The sequence below is a fragment of the Lepisma saccharinum genome, chromosome 29, assembly GCF_977018435.1.
Source record: "Lepisma saccharinum chromosome 29, izLepSacc3.1, whole genome shotgun sequence".
In the NCBI taxonomy this organism is placed as follows: domain Eukaryota; kingdom Metazoa; phylum Arthropoda; class Insecta; order Zygentoma; family Lepismatidae; genus Lepisma; species Lepisma saccharinum.
This window is the reverse complement of record NC_139257.1, coordinates 9327199-9348259: the sequence shown is the minus strand read 5'-3', so window position 1 is coordinate 9348259 and position 21061 is coordinate 9327199. Positions and strand designations below refer to the sequence as shown.

The window sequence follows — 21061 nt, the reverse complement described above, 5'->3', positions numbered from 1 at the left end:
GAGGCAGAAATGCGAATTAAAATAAATCAAATCAATCAATATTTAAAATAAGGCCACGTCTAGTTACGTAGATGTCAATGAAAATTGGTGGTCTTACACAGTTTTACACTGGTTATGGAGCAGTAGTAGCGTCGTCGCCTTGTAATCAAGGAATCCCGGGTTCGATACCCATTGAAGGCGCATAGTGGTTCGAACCCCACTTTAATCTGCAGGTCCAGTTCCAATTAGGCTTACTGTGCATAAGGTGGACTTAATAAAATAGTCAACTTTTTTACAGTCTATTCATAAATATTTATTCATGATATGTTGACTATATAGCCCAATTATAAGTTAATAAGAAATTAACACTTTCAGCCACCAAGAAATACGGCATTTTAATACACATAATGCTCATTTTAATAATTATGATATATTTCATGTTACAACGTGGCTTTCATTCTTTCCTTTTCATTATCTCGTTTACGCCTAGGAGCAAGCTGCCTGTGTGAAATTACGGTGCGCGAGTCTTTCCATGGCGTAAGTGGGTCAGAAGACTCCCTGCGGTCAGAAAACCACTTTCACTTCTTTGCCAGCAGTTTTACAAGTTCAAGGACAAATCCGAACGTAGTAGCCTTTAGCTTCCTTGGCTGTTAATCAACTGGTATCTTTCACATGGAGTTTGCACCATTTCCTTCTGTCGAGAACCATAACGATGAGAACAATAATGATAAGAAGTGGAAAGAAGGAAGTGGGTAACTCAGGGAGGAATTTGATTTAAATGTGTACAAATTGTGTTTGCACCAGTGTTGTTAAAGGTCCAGCAATTTTAAAGAAATTCAATTCCGGTCCAAGAGAGAAATTCAGCAAGCGTAAATGGGTTCTGGACCGTAATGAATCTTTTTATCTGCAAAGTATTTCAATTCGGTCCAGGAACATTTTCACCAGATCAATTTATATAAAAAAAGAAAATCCATTTGAATGTAGGGATTTCTGGATCCTTAATAATCCCAGGGTTGTTAATTTCCAGGAATTGTAAATAAATTCAATTCCCATCCGGAAGAGAAAATCAGCAAGTTTGAATGGGTTCTAGGGCGTAAAGAACCTTTTTTATCTATAAAGTTTTTCAATTCTATCCAGGAATCTTTTTTTTTTTCAGGATGAATTTAAATACGGTCCAGGAACCTTTTTTTAATGAAACAAGACACAACTTGGACCGAATTTAAATTGTGCGAGAAAAAGGTCCTGCAGAGGAACCGAAAAGGACCCATTAGGATGTATGTGTTCTTGGGCCTTTAACAACCCTGGTTTTCACTTTTCACTGCACTTTTCGACTCGCGCGTCTAGTTGGTTACACGGTGCAACACAACTCGTCTACTTCGTTGATTTGGTGTGTCAAGTGGTGTATTTGGTGCCTGCATCGTTTGCACCACTACCTTCTGGAGCGGTGTAATTTATAGTGTAAGATCACGTGGGCGTGCCAACTAATCAGATGCACTTTTAAAGTAGCAGAGAGGAATTTGTTGAATCTGAACTTGAACATCGCTATTCGTCTACTTGCTTGAACGTCATTTCATTTCCTTGCACTAGCCTGACACCGGGATACATTCGCTCTACACCGAGAAAAATTCTGCCCCTCAGTGCAAGATAATGGTAGCCCACAGTTTGACCGAAATTGAGTTACGGTTATTTCACGAGCATCTTCCCTCCTGTATTGTCAGAGTTCACATGTGATACTGCCATGTATGTTTTCTGGCGTGAGCAAAATTATACCATCACCACATATTCGTTGCGATACAATGGTAACCCTCAAGGCAAGATAGCCGCCATGTTGAGGAAGCGTACACGCCCATGGGAGCAATTGGAAAGTGAACTTATTGGAGATATAAGTAATTTTGAAGTAGTGATTCATTATGAAAATCATGAGGAGGTGGAAATTCCTCAGATAGCGATGAAAGCGTAAGTATTTGTTTCTTTAGATTTCCTTCATTGTGTTGGGTACCATTATGTTGCACCGGTAAAAAAGTTTTGCGTTGAATATTATTATCTTGCTCCTAAATTCTCTGAAAAATGTTTCAGTGGTGCCATTAGAGACTGCTCCCATGGCCTCGGATGATAAAGTTAATTCTACATCAGATCTCGTTTACTTTTGAAGGGAAATCACCTAGAAAACGGTAACGCCTGTATGAGACTTATTTACCCTAATTCCTTAAAATGCAAGATAAAGCATTTGTGTTGTATTAAGCATTTTTAGAAATAAAACATAAATTATTAATTTGTGTGTACTGAATTTCACCTGATCATGCATAATTATTATATTAAAAGTTGCAAGAAACGATGGCAGACAACAGTTGGGTGCTATGCAATGGTAAGCCAGATCAATTTCTTTCCACAACTTGTCTCCAAAATTATTATATTGTGAAAATATTTTGTAACTGCAATACACAGATTATGTGTTGTGTGATCATTGAAGGTCTATTTTACATCTAAATCATAGTTTCAATACATTTAAAAGATATATGTTAAATTGAGGACTAAAAGTGGTAAACGCTGTAAGTGTCAAAAGCGAAAGTGTTGGGAAATCGCATCGTTCCGCACATCAGCCCGTAAGAACGTTCACACTAGTGACCTCTTTACAAGCCCTTTGAACTACAGAGGACTACCAGCCACTTTTCACGTTTACCACATCATAAAGCATGGCACATTGCACAGTTTAACGTGGAAAATGATGTTTGAATTATTTTGGCACTTACAGCGTTTACCAATTATAGTCTTGAATTCATGAATTTCCCAAATGTTCAATCGCCTTTTTCTCAAAAGTACCTTCTTTGTGGTTTGCCATTATCTTGCCCCGAGGGGCAGAATTAACGTTACTAAATAAATGAGTCAACCGAAGCGCCATGTATGCTGTATGAAAGAATTCATTCCTACTTTTTAATTTAACGAACAAATATTGTTCTCTAAAGCAGTGTTTCTAAACCTGCGGTCACCAAACCGATACGGGACCCTTGTTTCAACTAAATCGAGTTACGAGATGTTTTTCTGAAATGTGTTTCTTTAGTTTGAACAGTAATTTTCATTAAGAAATATTTAAATTTGTCAACAGGCATAAATATATTCTAATTATTACTCTTCATGATTATACCATACTTTATTTATTAATATTTAATTTCAAGGCACATATCAATTTATATGAAAAATTTAAAACATTAGAAACGTATTTACGTGGGCATAAACGTTTTGAAAAAGAATTTACGGGGCTACTGTCTCGCGAACTTTGAGAATAACAGTTCTAAGGCCACTGGTAGTCTGAATAATGTTTGTAACTTGAACTATTTAATAGTAAAGTGTAATGTAATGTAACATGTGAATTTTACAACTTGATTCTTAATATAACTGTTGTAATGAATTTTTAATAGATTTAATTAATGAATAGGCTTTATTAATTTAATGTTAATTGTGTTTTTGCTATATATGTAATAATTTCATTGTGTGATTTCAAATTATATGTTATTTTTCTATTGTATTAAACTACAGCATAAGGCAGGCATTCTGCTTTTCAGCAGTATAATCCAATCAAATAAATAAATAAATTTCTTTCAACACTGCCACTATTGGATGGAAGGCAAAGAATTTATATTGTCAATGAATATGTTCTATCTTACCAACTTAACTTGTGTCTTTCTTGTTAGTATATTTTATTGCATTATAATCTTTAATTATTGTCTCATTTTTATGTACAACTTTGAATGGTTAATAATGAATATGAATAATATAACTGGTTTTATTACTCGAATGTATGTTATGTTCTTAGCAAGTACTCAATGTATTTGTGTTCATGAGTAATTTTGAATGTATGTATTTTTTCTAATCATATGTTACTGCTGTATTAGGCATGTATGCTATTTGATAGCAGTATGGTACAGGGCCTTGGGGGTTAAGATAATAAGATAAAAACAATATGCACAAATATATCAAAATCTTAATACCGGTTTGACGCATATTGATATTATCGGTTGTTTTGGATATTTTAAAAAATGGATGGAGATTCGATTTATCGATATAGCTTCATTATTAAAATCTCTATTATGTTATCGGTCTTGTCTCTACTTCTAAGCACCCGACTCGTTCTCGTTCCAGTTTCTCGTCACGGTCTCGTATCGGTTGTATGAAGAACATACTGTCATGTTTACAGTTGCAAATGAATCATACAGTTTTCACAAACATCACACACGTGTAATGCCTTGAGCGTTCCATTACAGTTGTAGGTTACCTATCTTTGGAATTTTGAGTTTGTTCATTTGTTATTTTGTCAACTGAAGGGCTCGGTGCAATAAGGAGCTAACCCTCACTTCTGTAAAAATTGAGATACACCGTACGTGTACGTGCGGCATGAACGTCTGCTGCATTCACCAAGAGGTGGTGCTGGTGCTGGTGCTGTGTCACATTGGCGCGCAGTCACATGGTACCCTTCTTCGAAAGGAACGTACGATCGGAAAGTTCTGTGCAACAAGGTGTCAAGCCACAGGAAAATGTCGGATAACGAGGAAGGTCTGCAGAGCACCTCCTCATATATTTGTGATTCTAATGAGGAAAATGGCCCTCTGTGGGGTGGCAACAGCTTTGATGACCCAGACTATGTGTGTGGAGTGTCGAGCAGCGAAAGCACCGACTCGGAGGTAAGAAATAAGTTTTTATTTTTGGTATTTTTTGAAAATGTTGGTCAACACATTATTGTCTCAGACTTGGGCACGGTGAAAACGGTTGGTAAGTGTGCGTCGTGATGTGCATGTTAATGCGCAAATCAGCTCACTATGCATTCGTCAGGCCTCTTGCAAGTTGGTACAGTAAAATCATGAACTTATTCTGATGACAACTGCTGCTAACATAATGAATGTAGGTTAGCACCATATTGCTGAAATGATTAATCACGAAGAAATCGACATGACACACGTACATGGTTCCCTAATAATGACAAAGTCTGACAACGTACCATCAAGGACATTGCGATAAATCGTATAGAATAGGAAAGGTGGCCTCCCGGATGGCGCAGTGGTAGCGTCGTCGCCTTGTAATCAAGGGGTCCAGGGTGCAATTTCCGGTGGAGGCACATAGTGGTTCGAATTCCACTTTAAACTGTAAGTCCAGTCCCGATTAGAATTACTATGCATAAAGTAGACTTAAAACAACAAATCAATCAGTCAATCAACAGGAAAGGCATTGTAGAAATAATGTAAAAATAAATAATCAGAATTGTTTTGTCATTTGCAAAAATGATGTGTTTCGTTAATTTCTGTTTGTCGAGTGGATTGGACTGTTATTGCTTCGTGCTAGTTTACATTTTCAAATAAATTTGTTACTCTGATCCATTTCAGAATGACCTTCACATCACAAGGACGACAGAGCGATCTCCTGTGAAACATCCTCCAGCCAGAAAGAGACGATGCGACCAAGATAACTGGGAGATTGTGAAACGTAAGAAAAGAAGAAATAAAGGGGAGCAGTACACATCCGGGAACACAAAAGATGTTGTTCCAACCAGGAAGATAAGCGAGCCATGTACTTGTCCAAAGAAATGCTGGAACAAAATTAAGGGGGACGCAGAGTTCATTTTTCACACATTCTAGGACTTGGCTGATTATGCAACATAGAATACATACCTCATGCAAAATATTAGAATTCAGAATACGAAACGTTCCTACACAAAGGGACAATCTTCCAGGAGGTCCTTCACATTTTCCTATAATATACAATATACAACAGATGAATGGGCAGGTGTGATCAGCAGTGCAAACAGAAAGAAGAAATTTCATGTAACACGCATGCAGCAAACCGACTTCAAGGATCTCACACCACTTGTGGCATCAATTACCAAGTAAACCACCACAGATGGTATGGAGCCCCTCAAGTTTAAAGAGGCTGCGGTGTTCATGATGGAATCCGCTACTCGCCATATTCTGTATGAGAGTTATTCATACCAGAAAGAAACGCCAGTATAGGCTAGGTGCACCCTAAAGAAAAGAGTCTGTCCACTGCTAGAGGTAGTGATTTGCCATGCACGTACAAGGTGCAGATTCCCATAGATGTCCGGAAATATTCAGACATAATGTCCCTGTTGGAATGGATCCCTCCAATATACCATAATTTTTATCTCAGCCTTGTTCCGACGGAAGTAGCTGCCGAGGAGAGTGCAGAAATTCTGGACGGGCTTGATGACTGATACATTAGGAGGGCCTGGATCAGTTGAATTCAGAATAGTTTGTGCGACCTGCATTCATATGTCACTATTTGGTGTCAGTGCTGAGAATATTTTGGCTCACACTGCATGTCAATTAAACTAGTATGTCATTTTTTCTCCCTACAAATTTAACTTTGATTTTTCATTCTTATGTATATTTTTTTTCACAATATGATGGTCATGTATTCCTGTTTGTTGCTATTCCACAGAACTGACACCAAAGATTGTGATGCAATAAGGATCTAACCAACAATGGGAAACAATGAACTGAAAAAAAAATAATTTAATCATCTTTGCAATAATTGTACCACATTTGAATGTGTCCATGTAAACTGGAAACTTCAGACATGATTTTGAAATCAACTATACGACAATACAAACAAAATTCAGATTTATGGATTTTTTCAAACTTTCAAATGCTAATATCTCGAAAACAACTTTTTGAGGGTTAGCTCCTTCTTGCACCGAGCCCTTCAACTGTTTAGTGTGTCACAAAAACCAGTATCAGAATGACAAGTGGATAGACTAACCTGTAGATGTCAACCTTGCAACGGAATTTGCAAATATTTGACATGTAGGCTAAGAAATGCAATTGCGACTGTTTTAATAAATAGACTTAGAAGCGGTCACGCGAGAACATATAATCATTTATTTAAAATACATATTTTAAATCTCCAAATTATGACTATGGTATGAGTGGTGCTCATCATTATTTATTACAGCGCAGAGCGGAAGACTTTTTACAAAACATTTAAAAAAAATGAATGTACCTCTTCCCATAAATTTGACTTCATTGTTGTACGCACCAGATATTCGAATTGGATATAGACGGTGTTAAAGGCGGGGCTACTGCTGAGCATGCGCATTCATCTGGTTCCCTTCGAACATCCGGTTACGTTGACGGTTCTACGGACGTTAATATGAAACGGCAAAGTGGAGATTCTTTTACAAGGAAAATAGGTGCCAGCTGTGCAGCATATGGTTGCACAGTTCGATAAGGAACAAATTTATGAAGTCAAGTATCACTTTGTAGGTTTCCGAAGGACATAGAGAGAATAAATACATGAGAACTTGTATGTCTGAATATACCTGAACAAATAACTCTACCTTTAAATATTAATTGATGAAATTTATGAACACCTTCTCGTCACAAAAAATTATGTACAGTAGAGCGTCGATTATCCGAAGTAATTGGGGGACATGGGTGTTCGGAAAACTGGTTTGTTCGGATAATCGAACTGTACATGTTTATTTGCCAAAAAGAAGTACTGTACAGTAAATTTATTCATAAAAACAGGCATCTCTTTAAGTATGTATTACAAAGTAACGTACAAAGGCAACTTTAGTAGGAATATATAGTATGTGGTACAGTTTATTAAACAAAAATATGTACATATTACATACGCATTTTGCATGAACAATACACACAGTACACAAAATTAACGTTTAAAAAAATCCTTTATTTTGGTCTGTCTAAGCAAGCCTACACGCTTACGAGCAGCTAAGTCACGTACTTTTTTCATTACAGATATCTGAAAGTGAGCGAGTACACAGTTCGGTTAAGCGGTCGTTCGGTTGACCGACGTTCGGATAATCGACGCTCTACTGTATGTGGTTTAGTCTTAATTAAATCACCATTTTATTGTGAAGCTATCAGAACAACGAATTATTATATTTCGTTTGTATCCTACTTCCGTATGATCAAGGGGATGAGATTATGTCAGGTGGTAGAAAAGATAGACGCGTAATTGGACGATAATTAGTGCTGCCATCTACCCTCGGGTTTGAAAATGTACAATGCAAGTCGAACTATCGTTGAACACTTTAAGCGTATCACAGCACTTTTGTTATTTTTAAATAAGAAACGTTGTTTTTTAATAATCTGCACTCATCAAAAGGATTCAACAAGTTCACTCCTTCATGGTAAAACTTCAACAAATACTTTTCTTGACTATCGTCAGTTTGTGGCGCTATCGTCGCACAACGAATGAAAATAAGTGCTCATGTATCACATACTTCATATACTTGTGAACTGTACTGCAAACAACAGGGACTAACTTAAACCGGAAGTTCCGGGAGAACCAATGTTTTTAACACGTCTATATTATACTTGAATTTTTGAGACAAGCTGATATGAAATTGTATTTTTTCTTGTAATAAGAATGGAGTGAATGTTGTTACATAAAAGCAAGATATTTGAGAGTGTATATGATCTTTATGTGTAAAATATATGTTAAAAATGTATCTTTATGTACAAAATATGTATGCTGGGTGTGAACAGCCAGATGAAAGCTGTAAGTCTAATAAAATTTGTTGATGATGATGGCTCAGAAAATATGATGTTAGCACATCCTTTTGAATACGTTGTTTATCTACCATCTTTTGTATCGTTGGATCACTTCCCGTTGTTGTACTGGACGCAGGGACGTAGCTAGGTTGATCAGTTTGGAGGGGGGGGGGGGCCAAACTTAAGATATTTTCTATCAAACTTTTATGAATTAACAAACTATTTATACACCTTATAGGCCTATACTGTATACATACATTATATATATACAGGGTGACTGGTAATTAGATGTATTCCCTGAAAGGGGTTAAAGTAGAGACAATTTGCAATAAATTTGACCATATGATACTCCGTCCGAAAATTAGTAGTTTTCGAGATAATCGAATTTCTTTTGTTTCTTTAAAAAATGACAATTTTCCACATAAAAAGATGAATGGAGAATAAACTGCTCATGATATGGAACTTATTTCAGCATTTTCTGATAGCTAACAAATAAGTGGTTTGTTGAAAAAAAGGTTTTCCCAAATAACAATCACATGTAAGTACCGGGTGGGTCTAAACTTACAAGTGATGATAAAAAAATGCACCCTTAGCTTACTTGGCAACGTATTAATAACAAAAATGGTATGACACAAAGCGTACAAATTACTGAAATTACTTCCTTGTGACATCTGCTATCCAACAAGGTACAAATGTTGCTAACATTCACATTTGTGTACAAGAAATAATACTTCATTCATCTTCATGTGAATGGAATCAATGAACAAAACAATTAAAGAACATTACACGTCTTGCTCAAAGTGAGCACCTCCGTTGCGAATGCAGACACGCAGGTTTTTTCGGATATTTGGTCTCTTAACTGATGATGTGATTGTGTCCTTGATGTGTTGACCAGCTGTTAAGATCCTCTGCCTGAGTTTTTTTGCGAGTTTACCTGTGTCTTGTCATGTGGCTCCAAATGTAAAAGTCGCAAGGCTTCAAATCGGGGGATCGAGCCGGCCATGGAATCGGGCCGCCTCGGCCAGTCTATTTCTTTGGGTAATTTTCATCCAGCCACTGTTTCACGCCCAAGCAGAAGTACGGATGGACGTCATCAACAATTATTTGATTGAGCCATTTTTCCTGCCCCAAATCTTAAATGGCATCACTTATGAACATATTTTGAGGAACGGGATGGCAATGTTGTTGGAGGATATGCCTCTAGCTATAAGACGTGACATGATTTATCAACATGATTACTGCCCAGCTCGATCCCCGATCGATTTGAAGCCTTGCGACTTTTACATTTGGAGCCACATGACAAGACACAGGTAAACTCGTAAGAAGAGCTCAGGGAGAGGATCTTAACAGCTGGTCAACACATCAAGGACACCATCAGATCACGAGTTAAGAGACCAAATATCCGAAAAAACCTGCGTGTCTGCATTCGTAACGGAGGTGCCCACTTTGAGCAAGACGTGTAATGTTCTTTAATTGTTTTGTTCATTGATTCCATTCACATGAAGATGAATGAAGTATTATTTCTTGTACACAAATGTGAATGTTAGCAACATTTGTACCTTGTTGGATAGCTGATGACTCAAGGAAGTAATTTCAGTAATTTGTACGCTTTGTGTCATACCATTTTTGTTATTAATACGTTGCCAAGTAAACTAAGAGTGCATGTTTTTATCATCACTTGTAAGTTTAGACTCACCCGGTACTTACATGTGATTGTTATTTGGGAAAAACCTTTTTTTCAACGAACCTTTTATTTGTTAGCTATCAGAAAATGCTGAAATAAGTTCCATACCATGAGCAGTTTATTCTCCATTCATCTTTTTATGTGGAAAATTGTCATTTTTTAAAGAAACAAAAGAAATTCGATTATCTCGAAAACTACTAATTTTCGGACGGAGTATCATATGGTCAAATTTATTGCAAATTGTCTCTACTTTAACCCCCTTCAGGGAATACATCTAATTACCAGTCACCCTGTATATAGTCTTGGAAAGGAAAGGAGCAAGGACCTCCTCGGTGGCGCATGGTAGCATCGTTACCTGGTAATCAAGGGGTTCCGGGTTCGATACCCGGTGGATGCTCATAGTGGTTCGGATCCCACTTTACACTGTAGAACCAGTCCCGATTAGCCTTACTGTGTATAAGGTGGACCTGAAACACCAACTCAATCAATCAATAAATTGGAAAGGAACATCATTTTCTTCTGTAGCCCCAAACAGTCTACGGATATACTCTCGCGAAATACACAGCCATTATTCGGAAAACTAAATGCAGAATGAACTCATTAGTTTAATGACTTATACACCAAGAACAATGTTATTAGTCTTTAGATTTGTAAATTTGCTGGAAGAAAATTGAGAAGTAGTTAAACCCTTTTTCGTGGTTTTAGATATAAAGTGCTGGAACCAGGTTTACAAGTATTGCAAACAGTGCAAATATGAAATGTGTGCGTAATGAGTTCAAGCTAGGCATCTCATGTATACAGTCCATACCGGAATCGAATCCGGTATCTCTTAGTTCAAGGGCGGGTCCGAGTCTTCTGTGGCATCTGATAGTTCACTTGGGAAATGATGACGATAAGAAATTTTATGCACACGTCTAATTTCTTAATATTAATCTTATTTGTGTGTGGAAAACTGAATATATGATGGCACTGGATAAAAAAAAGTTCCCACACGCTCAAATGATTACGCTCTCGTCTTTGGTTTGGCAGGTTCAACAACCTGCCCGGGTTCGATTCCCGATGGAGGCACATAGTTGTTCGGATCTCACTTTAAACTGTACGTCCAGTCCCGATTAGCCTTACTGTGCATAAAGTGGACTTAAAACACCAGTTCAATTAATCAATCAATCGAAAGGTTCAAGGTTCGATCCCTGGTGGTCAGGCCGGTAGCCAGAATTTGATTTCGGAATGGGCTTATCCATTATCGGCAGCCGCTATCTAGAGGCGAAAATGTTGGGGGGAGGGGTAAATGCGCTGAAGATGAATTTCTTGGTATATTGCAACTAACCATATACAAGATGTTTAATCCTGTTAATGAAGTAAATTTAATTACTACTACACATAATTAAAATCGCCAAAATGCGATTTGCGCCAAAATATACACTACTGAAACTCGTGCATCTCGAACATGTGGTTGCGTTTGTCGACGGGGCATAGCTCCAGCTTCACGTGTTCGCAGTAGTGAAAAGGAAGTTGTGTTGTGCAGTTGTTGTTGGAAATGGGTCTCTCGACGGAGGAAAAAGTATTCATTGTTGAGCATTATTTCCGCTCATACGGAAGCGGTCGTGAAGGTGGACCGAGTTTGAAAAAGATGGCAGAACAATTCCGAGAGGAGTTTAATAAGACGGCACCAAGTAACACAGTTATTCTGATGCCTACTTCTGGGAAATGTTAAAGGAGAGTGTGTTCAACTGTGAAGATCCACCAAAAACTGTGCCTTCATTACGTGAGCAAATCATCTCCTTTTGCAGGAGCCTGCAGGAACCTTTGTTTCAGGATATGTTTGAGAATCTGCGTGAACGATATGAACACTCTACAGCGAGGCGGTGCACATTATGAATACCGTTGTAAAAAAAATCACGCAAATGTTATCCTCAGTAACGTATAATTCATAATAAGCAGCTTTGAGATGTACTTTTGTTCATCTTTTCATTTCAGTACTGTATATTTTGGCACATACGTTATTTGTAGGATTTCGGGAATGGACTGCAGCCCCTGAGCCCCTTCCCTGTGTATGTGCCTGCTTGTATTAGTTCCAAAATTTCTGTCCTGTTCCAACATCATGAGGACAATTTGGGAAGTACTTGAAAGCGATATGGAAGCAAATTCTGCTCTCGATACTATGGGAGTCGATGTGATGACCACGCGGAACCGAATGAAAGAACTCTTCGCAGGCCTTGTCCCTCAATATTAATTTTACTGACTAATTGTAAGTTTTTCTGGGCTCCTCGATGACGCAGTGGTAGCGTCGCCGCCTTGTAATCAAGGGGTCCCGGGTTCGATACCCGGTGAAGGCACATAGTGGTTCGGATCCCCGATTAGCCTTACTGTGCTTAAAGTGCACTTAAAACACGAATTCGATAATTGGAAGATTTTGGAAGAACTAAACATTTTTTTTATGCATCGTACAATTTTGCTTCTTTTCACTCTATTTTTACAGTTTTTCTTCCTAAGAATTCCACTGAGTGTAACACGCTACGAAACCAGAGGTCCAAGGTTCGGACCTTGGACAAGTATGGTTGTATCATGTCTGTCCCATCGCCATATCTTCGGCTCATCATTCATCGTCATCGTTGCATTTAACCCAAGAGGTAGAAAAGCGACGTAATATAGAAATATATAAATGATTGATTTGGTTTATTTTACTTCGGTTTTTTGACACTTTTTGGCTAATCGTGAAGTTGAAGATGAGTGATGTGAAATTGATGAGAGCACCATCGTAAAGAACACACGCCCAGTCCGGGATTCGAAGGACCCCTTGTATCGTAGTGCACCTTGTTAACCACTGCACAACAAATAGAAACAGAAAATGCTTGATAAGTAATTTTCTTCTCCATAACTCATGATTATATTATATAACCATTATTCGCTGTATGATTAATTATATTTGTATGTCTAGCTACATACCTAGTTTTCTTCCTTAATTGAAACGTGGTTTATTCTTCATTATACATGAGATCAACCATCCTGGAAGTCGAACCCAGGATCTTGTGTAGTAGTCAGACTCTTTTAGAACGTCAATATGTTGGATATTTGGTCGATCAGTCGATCCTGATTCATTGTTTCCAGAGGAAGACAATCTGGCAGCTTATCATTCAACATTTCACTCGCGATGTAGGAAAACGAGATCACAAACACTTCGTGATGCTATCTTCTCGCGTTTACAGAAGTTAACCACCGATCAGAACACAAACCCATACTTCAAACTATCTGACAGATATCAATTGTTCACCAAATCAACAGATGAACCTACCGCTTCGATGTTTCTCCGAATTTTCAGAAAGTGGCCTTTTCCTCCTTTGCAGGGCAGGTCATTAGCAGGAGGGTTGAGTGCATGTGAGAAGAACCGCTATGTCATTCATTCCCGCGCCGAAAAAGGGACACGCAATAGAATTCTGTTCTTGGAATTTGAAACGCATTGGGATATCTTTTCTGAACCATAAAATAATAAACACAGAAACTTCTAGCCACCCGCAGCTAAATCTTCCTGTTTGTGTCGTCCTTTCGGCGCCCGTGAAGCCAGTCCAGGGCCAGATGAAGAGAAAGTGTGGGTTTTGGGGGGATCCTGGATCTGGTGTGCAGAAGGGAGGAAAAGTGTATTTTCAATAGGTCTCAGACTTCCCTGACAGGGGCGGACCACAAAACCATTAACTGCATCCCCTCCCAATACACCTGTTTGTGTTCAACAAGCAAGAAACAGGGAAATAAGAAAGACATGCCTTGCTTGGGTTCGTGCTAATGAAAATTGAAGAAGTGTTTCAAACTGCATGCAAAATTTACTGAAGAATTATTTTTCAATATTTGTCATCAAAGTAAAATTTTCAGCAAATAGAGAACAGTTTCCCGGGGCCACGTGGACGTTTGCCGGAGCCAGTGCCCCTGCGAGCTCCCCCCCCCCCCACAACGACGTCCCTGACTGGACGCGTTCCTCGCTTCGTTTCATAACAGAATGTGATTATTCGTAGTTTGTCATTTTTCACAAAATGTGTGTGTTCTTTGCAACACTGCCGTGCCCTGTTTCAATGCAGGAAGTTACGTCACGGATGTCAAATGTTGTGTTGGGTTGCCAACATAGAGGCGGCAAACGGACCTTTTGGAACGTTTGTAGTGGCGAAACTACTCACCAACGATTAAATGTTACTGAGAAAAATTGTTTGTTTTGATGTGTCCTATACGTTTCTGTGGTGAGTGGGCGCCATTAGAATGACACTCTGTATACATCTGTAAATAATGAGGTACACATGCACTGGGTAAGGTAGGTGAGCCAAAGGTGGCCATAGTTCCCAAGGTGGTCCACTTCACGAAAATCATATTAGTATTTAACAAAGTTATCAAATGGCACTGCATCAATGTAACCATTCCCCCCTCTTGTGTACTATGCAGAATACGAACTATCTCGGATTGCCAGCAGCCATTTTATGTAAATTACTGTGTCAGGGATCGAGCAGTGAGAAATGTGTTAGTTGCCTTGTAAAAATGTTTTTTTTATGTCAAAGGAACGATACCTATTTTTGTTGAAAAACGTAGTCCAGAGTCGAGTTCCTAACGTGGCCCTCTGGAAAATACACTTTTTCACATTAAAATACATCTTAGTGTTATAGAGTACCTAATAATGTTAAATTTGCACAAACTTTTGTGTTAAATACTTCAGTGATAAATATTTTTGCAGAAGTGTTTGTTTATTTATTTAGCTAAAATTTTGCTCCAACCCGGAATTAAATACTAAAGATTTTTTTTTCAGGAATGGTCCCCCATGTTAGGACAACTCAAATACAAAATGCCAAGAGATGGAAGCTTGGGGAGATCTTTTAACATACGAGAGTTGATCAATAAGTAACCACTCCTCTACAGAATTATCCGTCGTTACTGTACATAATGCATATCACCAATCAAAAGTTTGAGACTAACAATTTCTCTAGTAAATTATAAAAAATGAATAAACATGAATATATATGTTTTCTTGAGCACAAGCAATCACAATTTCTACGAAACTATAAGCAGTGGTACCATGGAACAGAAGTAACGGTTTTGTAATTCTTTTTTTTAAAAAAAAAAAGATATAAGCACATTTACAAAATATTTATATGGTACATGTCGTTAAATCGTTATAAGAATTATTTCTTAAAATTTCATCAATTTATCGCTCATTGGAGATATGTAAATTGCCCTAGAAGCTTAACTATGGTCACCTTAGGCTCACCTACCTTATGTCTGCAAAAGCCGAATTGTTAAGTAAATTTGGTTTATGTAAATCTTTCAATATCATGCCAACGTCTAGAACCAAAACGAGAATCTCGGAAGCTGTGTATAGGTCTCGTCTAGATTTTACAAAGGTCTGTCTCGTTCTCGGTTTCATCTCGACAATCCTCGAAGTACCCGGTCTCGTTCTCGTCTCGATTTTTACAAAACCGTCTCGGTCTTGGAAGAATTCCTAGTGTATTTCGCCAAGCATTTTTTTTTAGATGTTACATTTGATTTGCTTTATTTTACCTTGATTTTTGTGCCACTTTTGGCTAATTTGCGAAGTTGAGGATTGTTGATGATATTGATGAATGGACACTCACAAACAGAGGCGTAGCAATGGGTGGTTGAAGTTGGGGACCGGCCGGGGCCTCGCGCATGAATGGGCCTTGCCTCCCATGGGGTTAATACGAAAAATTTAATAAATAGAAGTACGGGCAATAAAATTGAAACATTCTGTTTTTATCTGGCTTTAAATTATAGTTTAACGTTATGATTTGAATGAATACTTCAAATCAGAGGCGTAACATACAGACGGTCGGGCCCCTGAGCCTAAGGGGGCCCGAAAAAAGTAAAAAGAATTGTGGTATTTCCCATGTGAAATATTTATGCAAAAAATTGATGTGTGTCCTTCGATATTTTCTTCTTATGCCATGGTTTGTGATATTTACATGCTACAAATTTTGAAATGAGGAAACAATAGAAAAGTCATTGAAAATTATATAGGTTATATTTAAAGTTTCTTAGTTTGTATTTCTGATTTTTTAAACAAAAAAACTATTAGCATATTAAAGGATAGTTCAGTTATGTCTTAGTGCCTGAAGAACAGATTTAAAAACGTACTATTATTACTACTTTGGTTAAAGAAATTTCCATTAATGTTTTATAAGAATATACATCTGCCAAGTATAAATTTCTCTGTGGTATATTATGAAATATAATTTTCGTCAGTAATTTATTATTACTAGTAATAAAGGCTGAAAAAATTGTTGAAGTCGCAACACTTTCAAATCTAATTCAGCACAATGTATCGTATGACCCTTCACTGCCTTTTAATGTTTTAGATCTTCTACTCACTAACATTTCCACTTGTAACATTAGTTTTAATGAACATCCTTTATCTAAAATTGATAAGTTTCATCCACCGTTTTCATTTTATTTTGAATTGAATAGGTCTAAAAAAGACAATATAGATACAAGGGAAAATAATATTTATAGATGTCTTAATTTCGCCAGAGATGATTATGTGAATGTTTATAATGAATTGTAGCACTTACCATATATGGTTGAAATATCTAATGATGTACAACAATCTGTTATGGAACTGACTAGAAATGTGAATGCAATATTAAAAAACAATATTCCTTCAAAAGTTAAAAGAACAAACAATCAACTGCCTTGGATGACAAGGAAACTAAAGAGAATGATCAATAAAAAGAGAAGGTATCATGATAAATTTAAACTTACAATTAAGTGTGAATATTACAGTACTTATTCCCAATTAAGGAAAGATGTTAAAAAGGAATATTCTAATGTAAAGGAGCATTACTACTCCTCCTTAGAAAACAATGTTAATGGTGACAAGAATGCTTTTTGGTTTCACTTTAATAGAAAGAAGAGAGAAAATACTATCACTGAAATTATTTATGATAATGATGTACTGTTCAATGAATATGATATTGCTAATGCTTTTAGTGAGCTTTTTCACAAATCTTTCTCGAAAAGAAGTCATGTAAATTTTAAAAATATTAATCTTCATTCATAAGGATGTAAGTGATACAATTAACAAACTAAAAGGCAGGTCTTCAATAGGTCCTGATGGCATACCTAATTTTATTTTGAAAGCAAACAAAGATGTTTTTGTACTATTGTTAACTAAAATTTACAACATGTCACTTACTTCTGGAATATTTCCGGATATCTGGAAAAATGTGTTTATTGTACCTGTAACTAAAAACAAAGATGGAATAGCCAATGATCTTAATAATTATAGACCAATCACTATATTTAATTCCATGGCAAAGGTTTTTGAACACATAATTGCTAACTATTTGTCTTTTTCTTTTAAACAATATATTGATGGAAATCAGCATGGATTTTTTTAGAAAAAGGTCTACTATTACAAATTTATTGGTTTTAATAGACTCTCTTAAATCTAACATTAGGAAGCAATCCCAGACCGATATTTTATTTATTGACTTGGCTAAAGCCTTTGATAGTGTCAGCCATCAGCTATTAATTTACAAACTCGACCAAATGGGATTATCACCACGATTTCTGAAATGGTTTTCCAACTTCTTAGTAAATAGAAGTTTCTCTGTTAAGATTGGTGAAACAACTTCTTCTAAAAAAGAAATTCTTTGTGGAGTACCTCAAGGGTCGCCACTTGGCCCAATTCTGTTCGCTGCTTTTATCAATGATGTTACACTATGTTTTAAATCTAGCACATGTTTACTATATGCAGATGATATTAAAAAATTTAAGAGTATTTTAACAAATAATGATGTCGCTCAACTTCAGGCTGATCTCGATAGAATGACATATTGGTGCAAGATTAATGAAATTGAAATTAACTTGAAAAAGTGTAAATTTTAAGATGTACTAAGAAAGTTCATTATATAGTCTCCAACTATTTTATTTATGAAAATAAAATCCAAGTGTGCGACAGTCATAAAGACTTAGGAATATTAATAGACTCCTCTCTCATATTTGATGAGCACATTTCAGAAATTTGCAAAAGAGCAAAGAGAATGCTTGGTTATATATTTTTCTCATGGAAAGTTTTTAAAAAGGAAGATACCTTAATATTCCTGTATAAAACGATAGTTGGTTCTATTCTTGAATATGCAAAATGAATTATGGTTTCTGACTGCAACCAGTCACCTTCAAAAAGTTGAATCAGTTCAAAAACTTTTTATCAGGTTATTATGCACAAAGTTTAAAAAAAATTACTATGACCAACATTACTCTGGATGGTTATCACAGTTGAATATGTTTTCCTTAGAAGAAAGAAGGAAAATGAAAAGGATAAATTTTGTAGAGAAGATATTAAATTTTCAAGTTGACAGTGAATACTTTTTGAATAATATAGCTTATAAAATTCCCAGATATTCCCATAGGTATATCTCAATTCTCACATGCCTAAACAAGGCAAGAGGTTTAGTAGCTGATCTTGTTGAAATCTACTATTTGAATTTATGTTGATGTATAAGATTGTAGGATCCACTGTTTTATTTTATAATTATGTATTCAATTTTTTAATTTTGTATAACATAGTGGTTGTTTAATAGTTATCATCACTTCAATAAATATGATTATTATTATTATTAGAACAATACACAGTTAATTGCACAATATTAGATAACAATAAACAATTATTAGTATCAGAGATATAATAGATCTCGTTGAAAACTGTAACTTGAAGTGTAAATATGCTAACTTGTTAAGTTATGTTATTCTACAGCTTACGTATTTTATTCGTGTAACTTTGTACTTTTGTATTTGACTTAGTGCTGTATTAGGTTTCATACTGTGCTCAACACTTAAAATAAACGATTATTATTATTTAAATATGGCAATTTGTTAGGAAAAGTAGTTAAACTTTGTAAAGAATTCTATAGATCAAATTAAGATTTCAAATTTCAAGGTCGGACAGGGTCCTTGCATTCTAATCTCGCTCAGGGCCTCGCGATATACTGCTACGCCACTGTCCTCAAACATCCATGCCAAGCGCAGGATGCGAACCCGAGACCCCTGGCGACGTAGCGCGATGTGCTAACCACTCTGCCACGGGGGGCGGCTGGAAGATAATCGTTTTTCTTTTCAGAAAAGGTGGTGGCTTATTCATCTGCCAATGGTCTGATGTATTAAAGGCACCTCCTCATGGTATCTGCAGTCTGCAAATTGGGGGGGCGGGGGTGCGGGGAATTTTCCCACCAAAAAGTAATTTATCCCCGGCAAATTAATTGTATCCCTGCCAGGGATGTTTTAATTCCCCTAAAACAAAATGGAGTAGATACTCCCTCTCTCCCATAATTATTGTCCGGTACATTTTTGTTTGTTGTCCCCTAATAATTGTCCGATATGCAAACTGTGACATTGGTGTATACAGAAGAAGAAAATGAAACACTATGAATCATACAACGTTATTACTCAAGGATCAGTACAAATTGGCCGTTCAAATATCCAAAAGAACATAAATAAAGGAGTAGTATACCATTTCTTAACTATGTAAGAAATTGAAAAATCATTCTTGTCCATTAAAGGTCCAATCATCAAAGATTTCCCTACCGAAAAGTATGCAGCCTTGTGGATTAAAGAAAAGCACCATTCTGCAACAGACCAACCTCACCGAGTCGAGACAACAGCAGGCTGTTTTCCACTTAAGTTTTCATGGCATAGTTCTAGTATTTTTTATGTATTAAAATGTTCACAATAAACGTGTAGGTAGGTTAGATGGGCATGGACGCCCGCAGGGACAAGTCCCCCCCTGAGATTTCTAGAAAGAGTTGATGTAATTCCAATGGTGAAATTGTAGAGATATTTTGTAACAAAAATGTTGTTCTCTGTGACTTACATGCAACTATTATTATTATTATTATCATTATTATTATTATTATTTGAAGTAGGGTTAAATTTAAGCTTACAGTCTATTTTACACTGATTATCTAACTATAAAGAACAGCTTTTTAACCTTCATGAAATAATATTAAGTATATAGTTATGCAAATTGTATATAGATATACAGAATATGGAAATTACAAATGTATGTAATTTTAAAAAACATAAGTAGTAGTAGTAGAAGTAATATAATAATAATAATCACAGCAACAAAAGTAAAAACAATATTAATAATAATAATAATAATAGTAATAATAATAATAAAAGTTTGTGACTTTGCACCCCTTCTCCGAGAAAAATTCCTGCGGGCGCCCTTGTAGTAGGGAAATAAGTACGAACTTTGCAATATAAATTTGGTCAAGTTTGATACGCACCTACTTAATTTATCAATTTCAGTGTTTAATGTTATTCAATAACGTCGTAATTTGTTTTACTCGGTTTTGTAGTATGTACATTGGTTATTGACTAACCTTGATATAATTGAACGTAGGTTGCTATGTGATATATATGTTATGGATTCTGATGGCTGAAGTAAGAGTCTTTTAAAACTGAATGTAATTTGTGTACTCGTGTAATAATTTTGAGCTTAATACAGTTTTAATTCTAAAAAGAAGTTTATTTTCGAGTTCAAGTGTGCGTTATGAAGATCAACTGAAGTTTTAAGGTATTTTAATTGTGAGAGATTTAATATATTTTACATGAGCATACCCGTAAGTGATGTCCACGTCTTGAGAGGCCTCATAGTAGGCTGATACGTCTTGTGTTCACCGGAATGGAATAACTTATAAGTATATTCACCGAATTTAAACCGGGAGCGTAACAAGTTTTCGGCGTCACTAGGGTAAAGATGTCGAATCGACTCTTCCTAATAGAAATATGTGTAATACATCATTGGAAAGGGTATGAAACAATTGGAAGTGGGAAGAAACATAGTATTAAGTTTCAGAAACCACCATTTTAAATTAAACATAATGAG

At 36.3% G+C, this 21061-nt stretch overlaps 1 protein-coding gene across 1 annotated transcript in view; it reads right to left on the bottom strand.

Moving 5' to 3' along the window:
- Positions 1-21061, bottom strand: part of LOC145981339 (methyl farnesoate epoxidase-like) — an 81287-nt gene that overhangs the window by 49859 nt on the left and 10367 nt on the right. The gene's annotated exons all lie outside the window — the stretch shown is intronic.